At 37.9% G+C, this 25,252-nt stretch overlaps 2 long non-coding RNA genes across 3 annotated transcripts in view; one reads left to right on the top strand and one right to left on the bottom strand.

Moving 5' to 3' along the window:
- Positions 1–14,817, bottom strand: part of LOC120519074 — a 21,499-nt gene extending 6,682 nt beyond the window's left edge. The window contains exons 1-2 of one of the 2 annotated variants that reach the window (XR_005631375.1): positions 14,451–14,817; positions 11,956–12,096 (exon numbers count right to left, since the gene is read on the bottom strand). This is a non-coding gene — a long non-coding RNA (uncharacterized LOC120519074). The remainder of the gene's footprint in view (positions 1–11,955; positions 12,097–14,450) is intronic. The other variant, XR_005631376.1, reaches the window with a different exon arrangement.
- LOC120519075 lies at positions 12,656–25,252 on the top strand. The gene is made up of 4 exons (XR_005631377.1): positions 12,656–12,725; positions 13,132–13,464; positions 23,654–23,921; positions 25,195–25,252. It is a non-coding gene; the product is annotated as an uncharacterized LOC120519075 (long non-coding RNA).

The following is a 25,252-nucleotide window of genomic DNA, read 5'->3' as shown; positions in this document are numbered from 1 at the left end:
TTCCTGAATGAGCGTGTAGTTGTAGGTAGCGCCCTCACTCTTGGTTTGTATTGAGGCTGAAGCAGAACCAGGTTATGATCTGCTTTCCCAAGCGCAGGCAGCAGGGTGGCGCTGTATGCGTCTTTAACGTTTGCATACAGTAGGTCAATAGTCCTGTTTCCCCGAGTGTTACAATCCACATACTGGGAGAAGGCAGGTAATGTTTTGTCCAGCATTACATGGTTAAAGTCTCCAGCGATTAGCACAAGTGCCTCAGGGTGCTGCGTTTGTAACTTAGCAACTGCGGAATGGATGATGTCACTCGCCATCTCCGCATTCGCTTGAGGGGGATGTAAACAATAACAACAATCACGTGTCCAAACTCTCTGGGCAAGTAATAGGGACGCAGACTTATGGCCAACAGTTCGATGTCCCTGCAGCAATTGGAGATTTTAACGTTTACATGTCCTGAGTTGCACCACTTTGTATTGACATAGAGAGCGAGTCCTCCTCCTTTCTTCTTTCCGCAGGTACTTGCGTCATGATGCATAGCCTGAAATTCGGAGTGTCCATGTCACCGGGATGTCTGGTTTCCCTAGTAAATCACAGTGGCAGTAAAATAGTGAATCATTATAATCTACAGATAATTGCATGGTGGGGTTGGTTTAACGTAAGGTAAATAGTACTGACTACATCTTTATTTACTCCATGCATAACGGGTGGCACTTCTCAGGGTACTTTATTTATATCTAGATAACCTTTTGTTCTCCATGCTTATATTTTATACTTTTAGAGTTTGGAAGATCACAGTCCCTTAACTCCTCTACTCTAAACTTATTCGGCTTTCTGTCCCTGCCTCTACCTGTCAGTGGACAACCATCAACCTGACAAATAGGAAACAGCAGCTGAAACTGGGGAAGCTCATGTCTGGCTCTTACACAATCAGCACTGGTAACCCACAGATGTGCTCTCTGCACTGCTCTTCTCCATATATTATAATGAGTGCACTAAACTCCTAAACTCTAAACTCCTCAAATATGTGGACAGCACAACGATCATTGGACTCATCAGGAATGGTAACGAGTCTGCATGCAGACTTGAGACTTAATAATAATAATAATAATAATAATAATAATACATTTTATTTATATAGCGCCTTTCCCAATCTCAAGGCACTTTGCAGAGTCTTAGAAAAAACAGCAGGGTATATGTAACATTGGATGAAAATCTTTTCTTAAATAGAGCAATGAAACAGATAACAAAGTATTAAATAGAATAAAGGACAATAAACCAGAGTAAAATACTAAAGTCAATACTAAAAGAAAAACCTAATAAATAACCTAATTTGTGATATAACACACACACAAATTATCCTGAGCACCTGGACAGAGATGTAAACTGAAAGAAAGGGCAGAATGTTAAGTTAAAAGCCTTCCTAAATAGATCAGTTTTAAGTTGCTTTTTAAAAGAATGTATGGAGTCAGCTGATCTAATTAATTTTGGGATGTCATTCCAAAGTCTGGGTGCTATGGAGCTGAAGGCCCTGCTATCACCCATAGAGTGCAGGTTAGTGTGGGGCACAACAAGATTACCAGAATCAGCGGACCTTAGTAGGTGAACAGGAGCCTAGTGCTTTAGAAGGTCACTAACATAGTCCGGTGCAAGGACATTTAAGGCTTTGTAGGTTATTAATAGAATTTTATATTCAATCCTGTAAGACACAGGGAGCCAGTGAAGGCAAAGCAAGATGGGTATGATGTGCTCACTGTTGCTGGTTTGTGTTAGGACTCTTGGAGCAGAGTTTTGAATCAACTGGAGCTGTGATATAAGATTAGAAGGGGCGTCTGCCAGCAGCAAGTTACAATAATCGATGCAGGATGTGATAAAAGCATGGACAAGTTTCTCAGAATTAGAAAAGGAGAGGAACGAGCGAACACGGGATATGTTACGGAGGTGAAAGTAAGAAAGTTTCTTAATGTGATTTATGTGGGCGGAATAAGAATACTGCTACACCTTCCAATGAATATATCAATTTTCTGTCGATTAATATTTAAGCTTGGGGTTTTAACTTATTGAAAGCAACATGTAAATTGAATGATTTTTTTTTGGTTATATTCTTGAATAAAAGCACACGTTGATATTTGGACTAAAGTCTTCACACATTATACACTTCATGTCATTATTAGTATAACATGGAAAAAGTTTGTTTTAGTAATATGTTCAGCATTTCTTGCCTCACATTTCCTGCCATCCTACATTTACACAGATTGTAGATGTGGAACACACATGAAATGTATGTATTCCAAATAACAGTATATTATTTACACTATACAACTCCAGACACCTCACACCCAGATAAACACACTTGAGCTTTGAGAATTTTGAGACTTGAGCTGCGTCGGTGGGAAGAAGGGAGAGCAGGCTGCTTGCTGCTTGACACATTTACAAAACAAAAGACGCTGAGGGAGAGGTGCGAAGGAATTCAAAATGGCCTGGGATTATGACTACTTTCGTAGGCTTCAGGGATTCTAGTGTTAAATTATAAAGGGTTTCCATGCTGGCTCCCCAACGGGTATTGTGGGCCCCTCATGTCCTTCAGTCCTTGACAATGCAAATGCACCTAACAATAAAGACTGACAATGAAAGACAAAAAACATGAATGGACTGGGTGTCATTAATATAAAAGAAGAGTATCAAGAGGGCCTCTTCTCTACAAATGTGGAAGGCTGGAATATGAAACACAGAAACTTTACTGACAGAAAGGGCACAACTATTTGTTTTAATAATTGAAATCAATAATAATAATAAGTACATCTCTTGTAACAATAAATGACTAGATCAACATTTGTTTTGAATTTTTGACTTAAACTTTTGCCTATTGATGTTAGTTTTGTATGCTCAGTTTTCTCATGGTTTCTGTGTAGTGATGAGAATTATTATTAATTTTACTGGTTCAGTTATTTCAGTCTACCCGTTTAATAAATTTGACTTGATGCAGAATGAAAACCAAATGAATGAGAATTGTGCAACCCGCTCACAGGTGATGATTTTGTTTCCTACACAAAAAGTTAGTGAGGAGTTTCTGCCAGGTGCAGTCAATGAGCCATAAAAAGTCTACACTAGAGTCCATCAGAACAATTTAAAGTTAATAACAAATAATTGTTAAAAATTGTGTTCAGTTTTGTGTGACTATAATTTAATTTGTTGAATATACTAAGGGACATAAATGTATTATTTTAATGTTACTTTATATATTCTGTTTTAAATAATTTTAGAAATGAATGAATGCAAAACAATCAAAACATTTTAATGTAATCATATTCATTATTTGTGTGTTGTTGCAATAATGGACTTGTATGAGGCCTGACAGAATCATCGATGAGCGAGTTTGTTTCCACAGGTAATTTTCAGTTAGAACTTGAATGAATTACAAGTGAAAGAGAATCATGAGAATCATGAATCTGTACCAACTGAAGTGGAAAGACACTATTTTGAAAGAGATGGAGCAGAAAATGAGAAGCAGTCAAAAAAGATCAAAACTGAAAAACTCGTAAATTGGACTTGAATAATGTTACCACAAAATCATAAGCATGGAAGTACAGAAAAAAACAAAACAAAAGAACAGTCTTCTAGGGAAATATCTGAGGCTTCATGTATAAATGGTGTGTACGCACAAAAATGTTACGTACGCCCGTTTCCACACTCAAATCTTGATGTATAAAACCTAAACGGCATAAAGCCAGGCACATTTTCACTCCAGCTAAATCCTTGGAGTACACAAGTTCTCCGCTCGGTTTTGCAAATTGGCGACACCCAGCGTCAAAGCAGTGCTTTTGTTCCAGTGTGGTTTCCCTTTCTTTTTCAGATCCACATCCCCGAGGCAGCTTTATCATATACGCTGATATTGACTGGATATTGTTTTTTAGTTTAAGACATCTGATTGTAATTAACCTGTAACAATATCATGGTCCACGGAATGGCCAAATTATTCCAAATACCATAGCTGCTTTAGCATTGTTATTCTCACTGCACCTTCTTTGAGCTGCTCCCGTTAGGGGTTGCCACAGTGGATCATCTTTTTCCATATTACTCTCACTGCACCACTCGGAGTATTTATATCACTGTATCTGAGTGGGGAATCACAGCTCTACAGCAGCTGATTAGAAGGAGAATTATCAGTATACAGCATCAAGCTCACGCTGCCTCAGCCATGCTGTCTATTGAACTGCTCTCATGCAGCAAACGCTTCAGAGCCTTTCCTGTATGGACCTCGCAGTTCAGAAACAGTTTCATCCCAAGAACTATAAACGCACTTAATCAGTCCATCAAGTGCATATAACTACAATTACCTCACTTTAAACTTGTAAACTTTAATGATTACTTAATGGAGAACAATGAGAACAGAGCTCTCTGAGGTCAGCTTCACACCAATATTAGAGTAAAGTGATACAAGGGTATTAGCAAATGAACATAACTGATGTTCTAATTCATTTTTTTAAAAAGCATAAAGCAAAGTTTTAGTTTTTAGTGTTTATCCAAATCATAGTTAGTGAATGGAGCGCTGTTTTTTAAGCTATAACGTTAACGGCGTCAGAATGAACCAAGCAGCCCAACAACAAATCAGCTTGTCTTAGCGGCATGCATCACGTGCTTAACAGCCACATAGCAGCACAACCACCAAAAGTTCCAAAATTGTGGTACCCATAGAAACAAAATGGTGACAAGATGACAGTTAACCAAATAATGATAAAATTTAAATAATCATTAATAAAAATTAATGTTATGAAAATAAGTTTTTGTCAAATATGAAAACAGCTGAAGGAAGCTCACATGATAGGATGATTGTCTTACGATGCTTTAATGGGTTCTTTGATGATCATCTTCCTTTATTCTCAGGGGAGATAGAGACATTTTTCTAGGTATCTTCAGTCCATCCATGGTTAAGCTTCAAATTACATAGTGTTGTGATGTTATGCATTTGTTAATAATTTCTATAGTCTTATTGTCACTGTTCAGTTTAATCCTACAGTTGTTTTAGGGATTTTTTTTTGTGTGAGAGAATTAATTTCTGATATTTATTTTTTAATTATCCATTACCCTTTGCATTGTAACATTTTTATTTACCGTTTTGGCTACCATTTTGGTTTGTTACTTCCGACAACATTTTGTTAGCTCATCGTTAGGACAGTATGATGTGTTGTTAAGGAATGTGTCTTCATGTGTCGTGACCTGTCGCAATCAGCATGATAGTTTGGCAAAAATTTCACTTCCCTAAACAAACTGTGGATTCAAAATCCTGTCTCACCTTCTGTAAAATTTATCTTTGATTATTAGTATGGCCCTTTGCTTAGTACTTTAGACTTCAACTTGGTCTCATGGGTTGGCTTTTTCTGCTTGGTTACTTTTGATCTCCTGATTTTGATTCTTCTTTCAGCTTACGTGCATCTCCTGGTTTGCCTGTTCAACATGTCTGGTCAGTGTGCTCACATAGGACTGTTTCAGTTATTACATATTCTTAGTACAGTCTGTTTGTTCCAAACATTTGAAAAATATTTATGTAATACATGAAAAGCATTTGTTTGACATGTAATTAAAGATTGGTACAAAAAAAGCATGTTATTGTTCATAGACAAAAGGTTATGAATCTAGCACAGATTTTTCAACTACAGCTTTGTTATGTGATTTGGCTTTGGTATGGGTTTTAATTTTTATCTCTACCTGCTGTGATCCTTATTGACTAAATACAGTATATCCTCGCTTGTTTTGCCTTTTTTCTAATTTCCCCAGTGCTGACTTTTGCCACATTGCAAGTTATTGCTCTGTCTTCTACGGACGCTCTGAACTGCACAGTAAAAAATTATCTGGATACTTTCACGTACATATGAGATGTTTTCATATATGTATGGAATGCATTTATGGGATACCTGAAGCTCACTTTTTTCATTTTTTTTTTAATCTAACTTTATCTTGTAGGTACGTGAAAGTAGGTAAGTTGTGTATGTGGTACACAAAAGTATGTATGAGATATTTTCACATAAATACGGAATGGGGGTTATCCCATAATTTCTTTCATTGTGCAGTTCAGAGTTTCCGTAGTCTTCCAATCCCTTTAATAAAACAAATCTGCCTCACTGTGACAAGACAGAGCAATACTTTTTGGCATTTTTTGTAAATTCTGTAATTTTCCTCCACTCCCTTGTCTTAGTATTAAAGTGGTACCTCGGAATACGTCTGCTTTGGAATAAGTCCAACTTGGTATACGTCCTGTTTGGACATGAAATATTTTCTTGGTATACGACCTTTGTTTGGAATACGACTTGCATGCTACCCTTGTTTACCTCTTTCTTGAGACAAAGCCACGACTGCCCACGAGCGTCAGTACGGCAGTTGCTAGCATTCAGTGAACAACCCGCATGCTACCTGTTGTATATGATTGTTCAATGATGCTTTTGTCCATTGCTTTAAGTTCGGGTGTTGATTGCTATGGTCTGCGTCTTTTGAGACGTATGACTGTCAGAGGGAGGGGTGTGGTTTAGAAGGCATTGTGTATGGAGAGTTGGTTAAACATGGTTCAAAATAAACAGCATTCAAAACGCTATTCTGAGTGTGTCGCTACTTCAATCTAGAGGACAACACATTACCCTTGTTTACCTCTCTCGAGACAAAACCATGACTGCCCACGAGCGTCAGTACGGCAGTTGCTAGCATTCAGTGAACAACCCGCGCTATAACTCTGTGAATTTTTCACGTAAATTTTAATTGATTGTTGAAAAGTATGAAAGTGGCATGTGTATCCGAGACATGGCTGCTGCATACCGTATGCCAAGAACGACGGTATCGATGATTGTGAAAAACAAAGACGTTATTAAAAAGTAAATTGAGGTAAAATTTTCATTTATTTCATCTAATTGCTTTTGTATTTATTCATTTTAGTATTAAGCAGTGTTTAAATTATTTTATACAACCCCATCAATGTATAATATGGCAATAACAATAGGATTTAGTTTGGTATAAGTCCTGTTTGGTATAAGTCAAAGGATCTGGAACGGATTAAGGACGTATAACGAGGTACCACTGTACTTGTAATTCTGTCCCAGTCCCTTAACCTATAGTTATGTGTTTATGGCCTTCGAGTGTGAACTGAGGATCCACCTGTCCCTAAGTCATTGGTCAAGGGTCCTTTCTTTAATTCAAAACTTCAACGAACATTTATTTAGCAATATTTTGGCAAAAAATCATAAGTGTTTTGCACATTATTAGCATTCAACTGAATAACTGATATGTGGATTAAACAACATGATTAAGATGAGATATTTTTTCTTTGTGGTAAATTTTTACATTGTTTTCTGTGATACGGCTTTGGTCAGCATAAACTGCCATTCTATCATAGACAAAACACATGAAACACAGCAGAAGAATCATAAATACATAGACAAAAGCAAAGAATAATGCACAATATCAACAAAAGTAACATTGACCTAAATAAAACAATCAAGAATGAACAAAACAGCCATAAAACATGAATCTAAACCCAGCCAGAAAGATTCCTGGCTGAAGTAAAACAATTATGTAGTTGCAACAGTGACGTCACGCACCACACACTCCTGGCCATCGTTCAGGGGCAACTGGGCGACAGACAATTCAGCGAAAAGACAACTCAGCAACATCCTTTACCAGTTAGGTAATAGTTAGGTTCAAAGAGACTTTTTAACGATATTTAAATGACAATATAGGGCCCCAGAAAATCCACAGAATCCCCTGCTTTATGAAACTCCCAATACATTGAGAGTAAAGATATTCCTTAAGCCGTACTCGCAGGTCACCTTTTGTATTCTAAATAACGTTATCAAATGATTACAGTCAATACAATTTCTATAAAGGATTAGCAATTTTGGTTGCAGAACATAATGTAAGATATAGTTTGTTCCATCTGCAGAATAAAGTTTGTTCGTCAATTATATAAATTTATTTTCAACATTTTAAATCACGTTGTCATTTAAATATATTTAAAAAATCTCTTTGAACCTAAATATTACCTAACTGGTAAAGGATGTCGCCGATTTGTATTTCGCTAAGTTGTTTCTTCGCCAAATTGTCTTTTCACTGAGTTGACTATTGCCCAGTTGCCACCGAACCCCTGGCCATCCCAACATAACAATGTGGCAGACACCATATCTACACAATGGAAACGACATCCATAGAAATCTTAAAATGGCACTGAGAAATAAATTGTACTGCTTTCAAATGAAATCAAAGCTAAAGATAAATGGAAGAAATTTATACTGCAACATGAAAAATTACTAATAGACTATGAGGAAGTCAAAAAAAGAAAAATTTAATGAATGTCCAAATCGTAACAATTTGAAAGTATCAATGATGAGCCTAAAAGAGGTGATGATGTGGAAGAAGAAAATGAAGAAATTGTGGCTTTTGGAAGGAATAAAATATAAAATTTAGTAACATGCAGAGGATGATTTAAAAAGGATAATAAAAGATAAATTGGCCTACACATTTTACACAAAAAAATTACTCTGTAAGTTACTATCAAACATAAAAAATGGAGTAGTTTAGCCAAACATCAAATACATCAGTTATGTGTTTTGGATGTCTAGAAATCATTTTGCACTATTTGATGAATTTTGTATACTTTTTTAGATTGCTTAATCATTTTATTACTATGACAGTAATGTCATCATTTTGGATTGTGCTCCATGGTGATTGCTGCTTTTTTGTAGCGTTTTTACGTGGCCTTAGTGTGTGTCATCACCATCTTGCTTTTCCAATTAAAGATGACAGAGCACACATCCCTGTATCCCAGTGTTGAATTAATGATGTTAGTGTTGATTCAGGGAAGCTACGCCAAGCAGTTTTAGGATTTTTGGCATTTTTCCACATTTGTTTTATTTGACTTTGATTATTGGTTTGCTCTCTTGTGGAGTTACTTCTTGTGGTTTTCGCTTGTGGCTGAGAACATTTGCTTGTATTTTGACCAGTTTCTTGTTCTGCCCCATTTTTGTGCACTCCATCGTATGGTGAATGTTAAAGATGCTCCTAAAGGTTTTCTTCCATGAACACCAACCACTTTTTTAACAACATCTTCATATCAATGATGAGAATGTGTGCTGAAGTGGAAAGGCACTCATACAAGTAGCATTTGAAATATCTGAAAATATAAACATAGGCATTTTTTCAGAACTCTGAACCTTCAGACAAAGCTACAATGCAATTCCTAGAAGCTGTCTGCCTGATAATGGCTGCCAGTGACTTGTTGTGAGGCAATGGAGCACACCAGAGAGTCAGAGTGCGTCAAAAGGGTACCCTGAGCTTCAACTGAATGGAAGATTCATAGCTAATGCAATAGTTCTAAAATAACACCAGCACTAAAACTAAATTAGGGTAAAGATGAAGACTACATACATTTTCTCATTTATTCTTAGTGTTACCAATGAATTTCTCCAATTTTAATGGCAGTCCATCTCACGCTTGCCATCTTTAGATGTTGTAAGAGCTTCATTCTGTGGATTCTGATTTTCTCAGAAGTGTTAAGTATAATTTTGCTGCTTCTATGTTCACAGCATATACGTGAGTCCTGTCACATCAAACCCAAAGTGTTATTCACCAAAAGGAGATGAGATTTTCTTTTGTTATTTGTTTTTTTTAGCATTTCACTGATACATTTTGTATTTCCAGTTTTGAAGTGAAGCCAATATGATATGCCCATGTCTTTCGAGTTAAACCAATTATTCCGGATAGTAACGTGCATATCTTTTCTTATTCCCCATTTTGCTCCATTTGAGGAGGTTGGAGTGTATTTTTTTCTGTAAATAAATCAAGTGCATACTCTGAGTCCATTATGATTTTTTCTGGTCTTCACTCCTTCCTTGGGCTCATGTGATCCTCATGGCACAAGTCTGCGTCGAGTCAGAACAAGGTGTGATAAGTGTGTACCCTGCTTTGTTAAAAATTCTAAAAAAATATCATAAAAGCATGAGATCTGATAAATACTGAAGGTCTTATTGTCAGATCACAAAGCAGAGAAGGCCATTTTATTTTAATGTGGTTCTGTCACTTTAAGACTCAAGTGTGTCAGTGTTGGTAGGCTTTTTGGCAGGCGGCTGTATAAAAATGAAAGAGAAATTAATTGAAGGGGGAGGAATGAACAGTCGTAATCTGTGATTCAAAGAGTTTATTTTATTACTCACCAACTTCTTCTACAGGCTGATAAGAGATTAAGAACATGAAAAACTAACACATTGTGCATAAAGTTCACAGACCCTTGATGAAGGACAAATCCTCAGGATGTGTGATCTCTAAATGAAGAAAGTGGTAAGTGGAGATGTTATGAATGCTTATTACATTGCTTTTAGATAATATAAATTAATCTTTAGTTGGTGAGTGATATGAATTCTAATTTTGAGGTTCACTCAGTAACATATAACTGGTTTACACTACACAAGTTTACCTTCAATTTGGGCAGATTTATTGAGAATAAGAGATTAAGGAGCCACGACATTGTAGAATGTCTTTGTATGAAATCAGGGCGGTGTCATGAATAAGAATATCTACCCCAAATTTTCACCAGTAAAAATAATTCAAGTCAGGACGTCTGCAACAATTATTTACTGTATGAACATTTATAAAGAATTCACAGCTGTAGGTTAGCCTCAGTTCCAGCACAGACATCTTCAGCTCCTTTGATTCAAAGGGAAAAGAAGTGAACATCTCCAGAACATTCTCACTCTTAGAAATATAGGTGAGATGATTCAAAAGGTATTATGAGATCTGACTGTACCTTATGGTGATAATCATACCGATGAATGGGGAAACGAGAGTGTAGACGGTTTATGGTACCATCAATGAGTGTTAGGATGAAAGTAGAAATAAGTACAGAACAGTTGGGGTGTCAGGTTCTTCTTGTTGATTCAATTATTTGATCTTCTAGCACAGCTGAGAGACTAGTATTTCATGAAAAGTTGGTTGGTGAAAGATACTTCAGGAATACACATGTGAGAAAGTTATAAATTAACAAATTGGTTAATGAATTTCTACACCTAAGTTTAGTATCAAGTGGCATCACTAACATAATAAACATGTACATCATATACTTTGTAACTAACAGCCTGTGTAAAAGAAAAAACATTATTGAACTCAATCAACAGAGATATTAGCACGTTTACTGTTCCTCTCGTCTCCTTAAGAACATTGAAAAATGGTTGTTTAATGAGAAAAAGAAAACACTAAGAAAGAGAACCATTTTTCCAGTCTGATGTCTAATTAAGCTGTGTGATCTGGTGCAGTAGATGTCGAGTGTGGAAGGCCTCCCTGAATTCCAAGAGACATTTATCATAAGAATAGCAGCGTAGAGAAGAATTGTGTCCGTAATGAAGAAAAGGCAATTGTGACTCTGGAAACATTAAATCAAGGCGAGGGCATACAGACTGTGGTGACTATGAGGGGAGACCTTCAATGGAAGAGCTTATTAAATTATGGAGGAATGTTGAAATGTGAATAACACAAGAGTAACATCTCAGAATAAGTAAAAGATCCAGGATTGTAACTTCTGGGGAAACTGCAATGTCTGTGACTTTTTGAAAATTAAATGGCAACCAACCCAAGGTATATCTTTATAGTTAATGAACTGTTGCCTGATTTTAGTCTTTGCATTTTCAAAGGTTTTGTTTGTATTTGTGTTGATTTTGTGAATGTTTTCATTTTTTTGTGGGTAAGATTTCCACCGCATTTTGTATCATTGTTTGGCATGATTGCCACCGTGGTGTTCATACAGTGGACTGTCGCTGTCATCACATGATGTTTGACGACATGCCACTCAACATCACAATTCTTCTGTTATAAAATAATGGTGTCTGCTTGTAAATTATATATTCAAAAATACCTTTCTACACTGTAGTTAGGTGAGGTTTCCAAGCATTTAGGCACCATTTGCTTTTAGATTTCTGACCTTTCTTTCCTTTTTACCTCACATTTTCTTTCTGACCTTTTATGTTCTGATGGCCTCAGTTCTTTATTTAGGAAATTTCCTCCTGCATTCCTAACTGTTTTGCTTTCTTCTTTCATCTTCTGGTCATCTCTCCAAAGTAATTCTCATACTCGCCCAGTCTATAATAATAACAAAAGAGAAAGAAAACAAAATTCATGTTGGTGACCATTGGGTGGGCCTGTTTGATGGGTTGGTATGCAGTTGGGTTGGTAACTTTTTTGGGGGGCTACAATAAGACAAAATTGGATATTCCAGACTATAACTGTATCACCGATGTCTGCCATTTTGATGACAGAGTGTCATTCCTGTGCCATACTGGTGGAACTGCTCAAAGCCAAACTAGATCAGTGAATAACTGTGAGCTCACTGGGATGAGAGAGTGTACGTATTGTAAAGATCAATGAGGTAATGGATGAAAATAATAAAATAAAACCACTGAGAGTCGAGATGAGAAGTTCCATGTACAGCAAAGTGAGCTGGCAGTAAATCAAACAAAGAATATCCATTAATCCCACAGGTTATTAACATTTAAAATACAAATGATATATATATGATGATATTTGCTCATGTCATTTGAAGTGTAGATGATGCAGTTTTATCTGTGACTTGTTTTATACACCAGTCTGATAGAGGAGCAGACTTCACGGGGTGCAATGAGCTCTTTGTTGTTTTACAGCCATGAACCTTCAGATACGATGGACCCTTTTTATTTTACTGTTTCTACACAACATAGATATCTCTTGGGCAGGTATGGGTGATTATATTTTGTTCATTTTGAGGTGTGATAAATGTTTTATGGTATTTATGTACCCATTTCTCTTTATAGTACTGCTCAACAAAAGCCTGTCTCTTTAAAAAGAATATTTATTTTTAAGCTGGTTTGTTAAAACAAAATAATAGAAAGAATTGAATTGTTTTTCATTAAATAGCTTGTGATATTAGAAACCTAGAAAAATAATTTAAGGGTAATGTACTGTATTCTTCATAAATTCAGAATAAAGAAATAAAGTACACACAAAATTTGAATTTAATTGCAGATGATAATGAAGCATTTAAATGTACGCTAACGTGGTTTTCCTTTACTTTTACTTTTTTTTTTCTTTTTAACAAATCACATCCTGATACTCACTATACTCATGTGGTCTCATTTCCAGACAGTTTCATTGTTGTGGGTCCTTCTAAGCCTGTTGTCAGTTATGTCGGTGAAGATGTGGTCCTGCCAGCCTCCCTCTCACCGAAACTCAGTGCTGAGGAGTATGAAGTGAGGTGGTTTACAACAGACATTTTATCACCAGTGCTTTTATATCAGAATTACAGAATCAGACAACAGACTGACAGAAGAAAAATAATGTTCATCGAGAATCTGAAGTATGGCAACATATCCCTAATAATCAGAGATGTCCATGTTTCAGATGATGCTCTCTACAAGTGCTCTGTTTATACTGGGCGAAGAGATGAAGAAGCTCATATTTCATTTTATGTTGAAGGTCAGCACACATTTTTAATTCCCAGTTTTTATTTATACTTGCCTTATGTGATGGTACAAAGGGTGAGTGGTTTGCATTACTGACTCATGGATTTAGAGGCTTGTGTTCAATCCCGATGCCTGCTCACTGCCTCTGCAGTGTTTGCACTTTGAGTGACTGTGTCCAGTGATGAACTGGTGTTCTGGCCACATTTAACCCCTGCCTCACATTCAGTGCCATCAGTGTAGGCTCTTGCCGCTGTAGTCCTTAATGGAATGGATGCTGCTGTCATGACAAGGTTGGGAGTAGATAGATAGATAGAAAGATAGATAAGACTTTATTGTATGCTCTGATAGCATATTGCCGCACCCACCACACAACATGCATTGCTTTTTTTAGTTTGCTTTATATAAATGGTGCTATAAATTCTATTTTGGTACTATTTGGTTCTGGAAAGAACTTCATTAATAATTTTGTTTGGGGCTTACAAAATAATCCTTATCTCACAGTCAAGGGTCCGCTTCCAGCAGCCCCTGCTGTCGGGATGAATGCTTGAACACTTTTGCCAGTCTTGTGAAATTGTCCTTCGTTTTTGAGGTATTGCAATAAATACCACAGTCTGTTTAAGGTAATTTTAAAGGTAAAATCATGGTTTGGTACTGATAATAAAATACTGTATATATTTACCTACACAGATATTTTATGCATGTGTGGAACTCACATGGAAGAGACAGGTGGGAAAAAATGTTTGCCTGGATATCTTTGAGGAGGTTATTTGTCTGTTCATTCAAAACACAACATCCGTCCCTCCCCTAGTAATTGTCAGAGTATTTTCATTCTATGCTCATCACACTTCAATTATATTTATTCTTACAAAGTACACTTCTAATTAAAAACTCAGTGTGCTATACACACTGACTACAAATAAGTTAAAGAATGAATACAACACTGATGTTATGCAACAAAAACAATAATGTTGGGGAAATTCAAAAAAAGAAGATACTTACAGACAAGTGCAGTTTACAAATGTGACCAGTGTGCCCCATGGGAAGGTTTTCTTTAAGAACTACAGCCATATTAAAACCAATATATCCCTGGTTAGCAACAATGGCCAAGATATTAACACAAGAATGTACAGAACTGAAGAACAGATGCATTTTCATTTGCATTTCATTCTTTGGTGTCTAAGTCCTGTGGGACAAGTCTGTCCTGTGGAACATTTTTGAGGTGTGGCAAAGATCCGTTTAGGTCTTCCTTTAAGGACTTTGTCCAGATCATTTACTCAGACTGATAGTTGCAGAGAAAGCTTAGTAAATAATAAAAGTCTGGGTCATCTCTATAAGTGAAATTCATGGATGTGTTTTATTAACTGCAACTGGCGGAGGCTCACTATGTGAACAACAAGGCTCTCCATAGCAAGTTTGGTTAGTCTTAAAAGAACAGCTCCTGTTAGGTTCATTTACATATTGTTGCTAGTAAACATTTCAGTCCCACCAATGAGCATGCAGAAACACGGTACTATACATTGTAACAATACCCTTCTGCCATTAAATAACATCCAAAGGTCTTAAAATAGTTAATCATTCAAAGCCTTGTCTAAATATTTAGTTTACAGAATAAGACTTCTTTTATGTGAACTGTTATCACAGAACAAAGCATACGCTTAAATGTTTTATATAATATTTCCTGCCTAAAAATGTGCCTGCACAAATGAAGGAGCTTAACAGGCAGGTAGTCCCAAGCACTTTTTTACTGATAATGCAAACTGTTAATCTTAACCAAAAGTACAAAAGGAAAATCAAACATCAGAGTCCAAATAAAACTAAGATAACACCAGACTTCTGTACTAAAATTTTTACCTGCTCATGCACAAGACTTCTTCCAGTCATTCCTTTATTTTTTTAAAGTTGATTCAGCTGGCAATGGCTGAGTGGTTCGCTGACACTAAATAAGAAATGGTGTCAGAAGTGAACTAACATCTTCACAAAGACTATATCAGAGAATATTGAACAGTTTCTATATTTTTAAACAGTTGCAGGACACAACAGAGATTTTAAGAGGTTTAAATTCTCTACCTCTCCTCACATTGTGGGCACAGAAGCCTTAGAGGTGTACAATATACAAAAGTTACATTTCAAAGAGCAATGGAACAAATTAGAAGGTACTATAAAAATGTAGGTATTCTGTCCAGCTCTTTTATAAGTCTGTCCTTCCGTATTACTGCAACTTTTCTTTTACCCATCGTGGTGAGTAAAAGTGCATTACCCATATTGGCAATAAATGTATATAAAAACATGAGAATTATGAAGAGAGTAATGATAAATAGATAGATCTTTATTGACATTGTCACTTTTACAAAGGAACCACAAAATTGAAGGTGCAGTTGGCTCGGTGTGAGGCATAAGAGTTAAAAAGACAAGAAGAGAGAAAATAGTAACAAACTGAATAGTAATAAAAGTACTTTACAAAATACACAAATTACACTTGTCACATATACAGATTGCACTGGTTGACTTAAGGTCTATATTGCACATTTAGAGAATGATATGGAGCAGTTTTATTTGAGTTCAGGCAATGATTGCTTTTTGATAAAAGCTGTTTTTAAGGCGGTTTGTCCTGGTTTCCATTGCTCTGTATGTCATGCCCGATGGCAAAAGCTGGAAGAGACAATGACCAGGATGTGATGAATCCTGTGAAATGTCTAGTGCTTTTTTGCGGCATTGGGAGGTGTAGATTTGATCCAGAGTAGGGAGGGTACAGCCAATTGTTCTCTCCACTGTCCTGATGACCCTGTGAAGCGCTTTACTTTCTGAGGAAGAGTAACTGCCATACCACACACACAGTCCGTACGTGAGCACACTCTCGATGGAACAGTGATAAAAGGCAAGGGGCAGATTTTTGGGGAGATGGTTCTTTCTGAGGATTCTCAGAAAATACAGCCTCTGTTGCACCTTCTTCAGCAGCTCCTTGAGGTTGGCGCTCCAGGTCATTTCATCCTTCAACTCAATGCCCAGAAACCTGAACACTGGACTCTCTCCACACAGGCCCCACCAATGATGAGTGGCTGGATGTCAGTTTTGTTTTTTCTAAAGTCAATAACAAGCTCTTTTATTTTTGTGGTGTTGAGGAGCAGGTTATTGACTCTGCACCACTCTGACAGCTGCTCTACCTCATCCCTGCATGCCAGCTCACCCTCTTTGCCCGAGATGAGTCCGACCACCATCGTGTCATCCACGAACTTTATGATCTTGCTGCTATGGTGAGTGGGGACACAGTCATATGTGTAGAGGGTGTAGAGGAGCGAGCTGAGCACACAACCCTGTGCCGTCCCGGTGTTGAGGCTGAGAGCAGTGGAGGTGTGGGGACCCAGCCTGACCCTCTGGGAGCAACCAGACAGGAAGTCCAGTATCCAACTGCAGGCGAGTGATGGAAGTCCCAGTTCTGCCAGTTTGGACACCAGTCATTGTGGGAGGATGGTGTTAAACGCCAAGCTGAATCCCACAAAGAGTAGTCTGATGTAACTCCTCTGCTGCTCCAGGTGCGTCAGGGCAACATGAAGGGCTGTAACCACAGCGTCTTTCGTGGATCTCTTTGCTTTGTAAGCAAATTGAAATGGGAGCAAATGACATTAACACAAGATGTTATTCTGAGTGAATATAATGATTCATTTTAGGGAACTGGTCGACTGGAAGAAGAACACTCCATTAAGATTAAAATAACAGTGACACCTAAAGTACACCCACCCAGAAAAGTTGCAGTAATTCCAAAGAGCCAGACAGAAGGGAAAAAGGGTTAAATAATAAAGGAAATTCAAGATCAATATAAGATAATGCAATTGTAGTTGTGGAAGAACAGGGAATCTTCCTTGACCCTCGAGATTTGAATCAGTCAATCCAAAGGGAACATTATCAGCCTCCCACAGAGAAAGAAATAACAAGTAGGCCCTTCAGTGCAAAATACTGTTCTGTTTTTGGTGGAAGTTCAGGATTCTGGCAAATTAAATTGGATGAGAAAAGTTCTCACCTTTGCACATTTAGCAAACCATTTGCACTTTACAGATTTGTACTTCTGCCATTTGGTACAAAATCAACCCTGGAAGATTTCCACAGAACTGTGAAAGAGACTTAAGATGGCATAGAATGTGTAGAAACCTATTCTGATGACATGCTGGTTAGGGGGGAGCAACAACAGGCTGTGCCAAGTGCTAGAAAGAGTAAGAAAAAATAACCTACAATTGAAGAAGGAGAAGTGCAAAATACCTGGGACCTATACTGACTGGTGAGGGTATAAAGTCAGGTCCAGACAAAGTACAGACAATAGTGGGTATGCCACTGCCAAAGTGCAAGAAGAACTCAGAGAGATTCTTAAGAATGGTGACCTGTTTTGGGAAATTTATTCCAAATATGTCTGAGATTATAGCATGTCTGTGAGAGCTCTTACAAAATAAGGTGGAAGAAGAGAGAACACCACACAGCATGAACAGCCCTGAAGACATTGTTAAATGAGTTCCAGGGTGTTTGCCAGGCAGTCCTTTTTAAGCTGATGCTTCAAATTATGGGCAGGGAGTTATTTGTACAGAATGATGGTTCTTTTAAACCATGACACATGGTATCACTGTCATAAAACTCCTGAAATCAAACGTTGCTTGCTATAACATTCCTAAGATTTTTTATAAACTGTAATGTCCCCCCAGTCCTCACATATAAAGTTCATAAAGCATGCAACCTCCAGTCCACATTATCCTTAAGGTTGGAAGAGGTAAAACCTCAGTCCAACAGAATAGTTCAACATACAGTACAAATATTGAGCTGTTAGTGATAAAAGCCAAAGCAGAAAAACACCCCTTTAGAGAGCATTGCATTGTCACCATCACCTAGGAAGACTATTGAGGGCAAAGCCTCCCACAGCACCTCAATTGCTGATTCCACAACCTGTCAGTTGCTTTGTACAGCATGAGCTGAAAAGGTGGCAAGAAAAACAGAAAGTGTACTTTACCTGTAATGCACATTCCTTACTTGTGGTTAAGCCAGGGGTGAAGTTCTGCATTCAACAGGAAGAAGGATGGAATCCTGCTATTGTTAAAGGTGCTGCAGAATAGCCCAGATTTTGGAAACGTTAGATGGTTGACAGGAAACTGGAAAATGTACCTGGAAGACAAATGAACATTTTAAGTTAGTGAAAGAAATAATTGAAAACCCTGAGATAAAGCGCCAAATAACTGTAAGACATCTAAGGCCAGGTTTATACTTCACGCAATGCAACGCATGCTCCAGCGGATGCTAGTGCTACGCAGGCATTGTACTGTTCATACTTGCACACGCATTTTCTGTAAATCTGGAAGATTCCACCATGTGGCAGTGCGAGATATCATCACGGTGAGAACAGGTTTGGTTTTGCTGTGTTGCGAATTGCCTGAAACACACATTAATTTCCAAGGACACCTTCCCGCAATATCTCTGTAAAGGATATTTAATGATTAAATCCATCAATACAGAGATGCGCCCATTCCAGCTAGCACTGGGCACAAGGCAGAAACAATCCCTGGACGGGGCATCAGCTCATAGCAAGGTGAATACAAGCACTCACGTACACTGGAGTCATTTTAGCGTCACCAAATTGTATGTGAGATTTTTTAAATGTATTATGTCATTACGATGGGGAATATGCAACACTTGAATATAAAAGCACCATGAATGCATTTGTACTGTATGTTGGCATTTTGCTTCACCACATCGAACTATTCATCAAACATCGAAGTGCGCACATCGATCTGGTAGGATCCTTCTGTCACATGTAGATAGTAAACAGAGACTCTGATGTTACATTCCGACTTTTAGCTGGTACTGCAACTTGAACACAAGTTGCGTTAACTTCTGAGGACCTGCTCAGAGGACACATCAAATGAACACTGGGAATGCGTGACAGACATGATGCGTGCGCATACGCGTTTTGAGCGTGAAGTATAAACGAGCCCTAATGCTCTCAGTACCACGGAGATTATAGAGCCTAAGTCACAATATAAAACATCATGTTGAAGAATAACAAGAAGACCAGTCTGATACAGGGATGAGTAAAGGACTATTAAAACAAAAAATTCATTTCATTTGTTAAATGTTGGGATGATAAAAACATCTATATGTGTAGACATGTATATACTGTGTATACTTGTTTTTTGTCTAGTCTTTTTCGTTTTAAAGAAGGGAAGTATCTTAATTTAAATAAAAATAATATTTTATCAGTGTTTGAAAAGAACAATAAAGTTAATTCCAATGGACCCGCTGTGTGGTTCACTAGTACTAAACGAGACACCCATCTAACCAAACAAATAAAATGCTCATGAGAAAAAGAACAGACAATGGAGATGATAATAATAATAAAATGTAAAAAGTCATTGATGAAAATTAATAATCGGTTACAGAAATAAATTATAGAAATTATTAATGTGTTCCTGGCAGACATGACGTTTACTGCCTTATATAAAAAGCTGAAGGAAACTCACGCAATAATATGATTTTTCATTTTTTTAGGTGTGGGCAGTGGGGGGTGTCTTAATTACGTCAATACGTGAACATAAACTTGCATTGGACTGTGTCAGTTATTTTATACTCTCAGGGCTGTCCTTTTTGTTCCAAAAATTTCTTAAAGCTTTAGTACGATAATAGCAAGCGAGTCTCAGTTCTTCCTTCTGCAGTTTTGCTTTTGATGAGAGGTAGGACAGAGTTCAATAAACAGCAGTAGAAGAATCACATTGTAATGGCATGACTGAGCCACTGTGTAACAAGGCTGTCCAAGCAGGAGGGATCAAACAGTTCTTCATTAAAGGCATAACATGAACAGAATGACAGGCCCACAAACATACCCCATGCACCCAAAGGAGAGGCAAGCAAAGTGAAAAATGTACCTCTTATTTTGGTAAGATATTCCTGGTGACAACTGCAACTGTGTAACATCAGGTTACTGTAGATACGCACAGTTTGCAAGATCAGATTGATGCATGTGAGGTATTTCCAGCTTGACCTAAATGACTGTAAAATGAGGTGCTTCCCCTTGAGTGTAAAGGAACCATTTCTCCATAAAGTGAACATTCAGCAATGACAACATACCACAAGGCTATAAACATGAATAACCAAACAGTAGTATGACAGCTGTTCTAAAAACTGAGCCATCATGTCAATAAACAATCCTGAGAGAGAACACTGAAGTGGTGCTGGAGATGATAACGTTTGGCAGCACCAGTCTTATTGAACCTAGCAGCACAGAATGGCTACTTGATTAATGCTGAATGAACACATAAGTAATAAGAGTTTCACTGTACCATGGACAAATAAGACAACTACTGCCTTTACTACTATTGGATGTTGTGAACATATGGCTGAAAACTTCAAATGGAGCCTCCAGCTTTCCTACCTGTAGACTACAAACTCAAAAATGCCTAAATGAGGCCTTAACCCCAATATCTGGCCTCAGTCTTCCCTGAGGCCTAATCTCCAAAACTGGCTTTTTTCCACACCACAAGATACGAATTGGGAAAGGTAAGATTTAAAACAATCCTTAAGAAATTTTCAATGGGAAGCTAGGAAGTCCTTAAAAATTCTGGTTCAAAAGTTAATAAAATATAGATTTAATAAAATATAGGCCTTTGAAACTTCAAAAATTAAACAAATGTAAAAAATGAGCAAAAAGAGAATGTGTCAAAAAGGTAACCCCAAACAAACAAAACCAGTCCATGTCCAAAAATCTAACACCGCAAGACTATAGCAAAAAATGAACAAAACCAGAAATATCCAAAGCGTACAAAGGCAGACCTACAATACCAAATACCATGCCAGTCTGGAGATCCCGACCCCCTGTATGGAAGTGTACAGGCAGTGGATGGTCCTCTAGTTGAAATGCCATGGTGTCCCCGCACCCTGAAACTTAAGACAAAGCAGACAAGGCACATAACTAAATATGCTAAAATATAATACACAAATAAACAAACTAATATTCAAAACATAACATACATAAGGACAAAAAACATAATCAGTTACACAATAATAATATTTAAAGAATCACAAACAGATCACAAGGTTTAGACCTTGGCTAAAACTTGACACTGGATGCCATCAGACAGGCTAGAGCAAGTGGGACATCAAATGGGGCAACAGGTCACCTTAGAAGATCAGAAAGCTCCTGCCTCCCAGAACAGACAGCATGCCAAGGAATCAGAATCCAAAAATCAAAGGTGCTGCTCCTCCAGTTTGTGGGATTGTTGAGCTTAAAAAACTTTACAGGTTCGTTCCAAGTGGAGTAATATTTTAATAGATGGTCTCTTTATTTATGAGTGTGAAGACATTCAAAGAAATGTTCTCCTACAGTATAATACAATACAATTTATTTTTGTATAGCCCAAAATCACACAGGAAGTGCCGCAATGGGCTTTAACAGGCCCTGCCTCTTGACAGCCCCCCAGCCTTGACTCTCTGAGAAGACAAGGAAAAACTCCCAAAACAAACCTTGTAGGGAAAAATGGAAGAAACCTTGGGAAAGGCAGTTCAAAGAGAGACCCCTTTCCAGGTAGGATGGGCGTGCAGTGGGTGTCAAAAGAAGGGGGTCAATACAATACAATACACAGAACAGAACAAATCCTTAATACAGCATAATAATAAAGATTTTAGAAGTACGGAGCAGAATTCAACAGTAGATGATATCACATAATAAGATTTGGATATTTTTAGAGTCCTGGAGACCTCATCCATCAAGCTGCCTCCCCATTTGTCCATTCCACGGCTGAAACGTTGCTCGGCCAGCCAATCCAATGAAAGGACCTCTTTTTCCCATGATTCCTGTGATCCTCCATCAGGGATGACTTTACCACAGGCAGGCAAACAACTTGTCAGGTGGGCCGTGGCACCAATTCCCACATTTGAGTACCGAGAACAGAAACAGAATAGGTGAGGGTTAGTAACAAATTATAACAATCATGTTACTTATGTTTTAGTGCTGATGACTAACAACAGAGATGCAGTCTGTACAGTTAATCAGCAGCTCTAGTCAGGATATGCTAAACTGAAGTAGTGAGTCTTCAGCCGGGATTTAAAGGCTGAGACCGAGGGGGCATCTCTTATGGAAGCAGGAAGACCATTCCACAGTTTAGGGGCCCTGTAACTAAAAGCTCGACCACCCACTGTTATTTTATTAGTCCTTGGAATCCTAAGCAGACCGGCATCTTGAGATCTTAATGTGCGCTTAGGTTTGTAAGTCATGATAAGTTCAGACAAGTAAACCAGACCTTGGCCATTTAATGCTTTATATGTTAAAAGGAGGATTTTGAAATCTGCCCTAAATTTAACTGGGAGCCAGTGTAAGGATTTAAGAACTGGGGTTATGTGTTCATATTTTCTTGTTCTTGTAATAATTCTTGCAGCCGCATTTTGGATTAACTGGAGGCTGTATAGAGAACAGTTTGAACAGCCAGTGAACACCGCATTGCAGTAGTCAATCCTACTAGAAATAAATGCATGAATTAATTTCTCAGAATCCTGTTAATTTAGAAAGCACCTTAATTTCCTAACATTTTTAAGATGGAAGAAACATGTTTTGGACAACTTTGTAATATGCGCTTTAAATGACATGCTAGAGTCAAAGATAACGCCTAGATTGCGGGCTGATTCAGTAAAATTAATTGGGATTCCAACTGAGTTAAATGACGACAAAATATTGCTGTGATCAGCGTCATTCCCTCCAACAATTAACATCTCTGTTTTATCATTATTTAAAGACAAGTAGTTCTCATTCATCCTCTCCTTTAATTCACTAACACAACTAATTAAAGACAACATCGGAGAAACTTCATTTGATTTAAATGAAAGGTATAACTGGGTGTCATCTGCATACGAGTGAAAATTAACATTATGTTTCCTAATGAGAGATCCCAGTGGAAGCATGTAAAGTGAATTCCACAAATCTGACCACTTACCTCAGCTGGGCCCATTCTTTATCAGACACTAAAAGCATTTAAAACTGACCCTCTGTCAAGTTTCATTAAATATTTACAATAATTAAAATAATCAGAAATAAGTTAAACAAAATGAAATTGAAGCCTACATTCCAAACAGAAATAACCAAACTATTTTATTTGAGCAATTCATTAATAAGTATGTGTCATATTACCTGATGTTAGTGTTTTTCTTTCTCTTCACGTATATTCCTTTCTTTTGTGTTTTATTAGTTTTAGGTGCTCAGCAGCTCCACTTAAGGCCAGAAGACCCACCTGGAGTGCAGCTCTGAAAAGTGGAACCCCCAACCAGAAGTCACCTGGAGGGACATGAATGGGACAGACATGACATCTCAGTCCACAATAACATCAGAGCGGGACTCTGAGGGTCTTCTGACAGTGAGCAGCGTTCTGCCAGTGAAGTAGGAGTACAACGTGTTCAGCTGTCTGATGAGAAGCAAAGCACCAAAGCCAGACTGGCACTCCGGACTTGCCATCTACAGTACGTGATCGAATAGTGTGGCATTAGCAACACCGCCATTTGGTCAATGCACCATTTTTACACAGAATATGGCACTGAAGCACATATTAGCCCAAATCAGCCCAATTATTATTTGGAACTATGCAGATTAAGAATGACCACTAAAGTTTCTTCTCTGTCATAATACCCATATTTGCTTTACTATTGTGACTCAACCTGACATGTCACTGTAATTTAAATATATGTTATTATATTTAAAACAGTAAAGCAAGTAAAAAGTGCAGACCCCTTTGATTTAGCTTTGGTTGGGGAGATGCTGCTCGAGATTCTGTTACAGTGTGATGGAGAGTCTTGGGCCTCGAGAGGGTGACACACAGTGACAGGACGGAGTCTTCTGGTATGGCTGTGTAGTTGTAAACTACAATCCTGAACCCTGACTCCATGTGTGACCATGAGTGAGTTATTCCACATTCTGCTTCTCAAAAACATGCAAACACAACATTGTTAAACCGGCTAAATCCAATTCAGTGTTGTGGGTGATGGAGCCAATCCCAGCAGCACTGGGTGCAGGACCTACTCACACACACACGCAGGGTTAATTCAGAATGGACATTTAACAAAACATACATGTCTTGGGGTTGTAGGAGACTCCTCTTAAATGTGTGCTTTCAAAATGTAACTTACTAACCAGTATTTTATTAAATAATGCGCCATATGCAAGAAAAGTGGAAATAAAATATGAACCAGAGATGGAACAGTCAGTCAGGAATTCACACCACCACACACATGCATGAACAAATCTACAATGTCAGGTACAGTAGGCTAGCAGTGAGACTTTGAAATGATGCGATTCTGTCCGTCTGCAGATTATAACAGTAAATTCAATTGTTACTCAGTCTAGGCATGGACCCCTAAATCTGTGCCCCATGATTCTATGAAATACAAAGTAAATGTGTAGATTAAAAGGCTGCTGGAGGAGAATGACGCCAAGTAAACATAAATGGAGGTGAGATACTGGACAGGAAATCTGTCACTTTGTGCTTATATAATTAATGAAGGATAACTGGGGCTGATGGACGCACTGATGAAATGGGGGTGAAGGTGTGTTTGGTCCCAGGATCCAGCTACAGGAGCACATCATCTGGGGTATAAATGCAGGACCTCATAATGCTCATTATGTATGGTCAGGTCCTTCTAGCATGCGGGAGACCCACTTGATGGATTCTTCTGAGTTTTCCACACCTGAACCTCATTCCTGTCTCACAGACTCACACGTCTTCCCCTCTTTTTGCAGGTTTCTCTCCAGGCGTCTCTGGCTGTTTACTGGCTTTCTGCGTCTTGTTGGTCCTTTA

The sequence above is a fragment of the Polypterus senegalus genome, chromosome 18, assembly GCF_016835505.1.
Source record: "Polypterus senegalus isolate Bchr_013 chromosome 18, ASM1683550v1, whole genome shotgun sequence".
Lineage (NCBI taxonomy): Eukaryota > Metazoa > Chordata > Cladistia > Polypteriformes > Polypteridae > Polypterus > Polypterus senegalus.
Note: the sequence above shows the minus strand (reverse complement) of the source record. Positions and strands in the feature narration are given on the sequence as shown.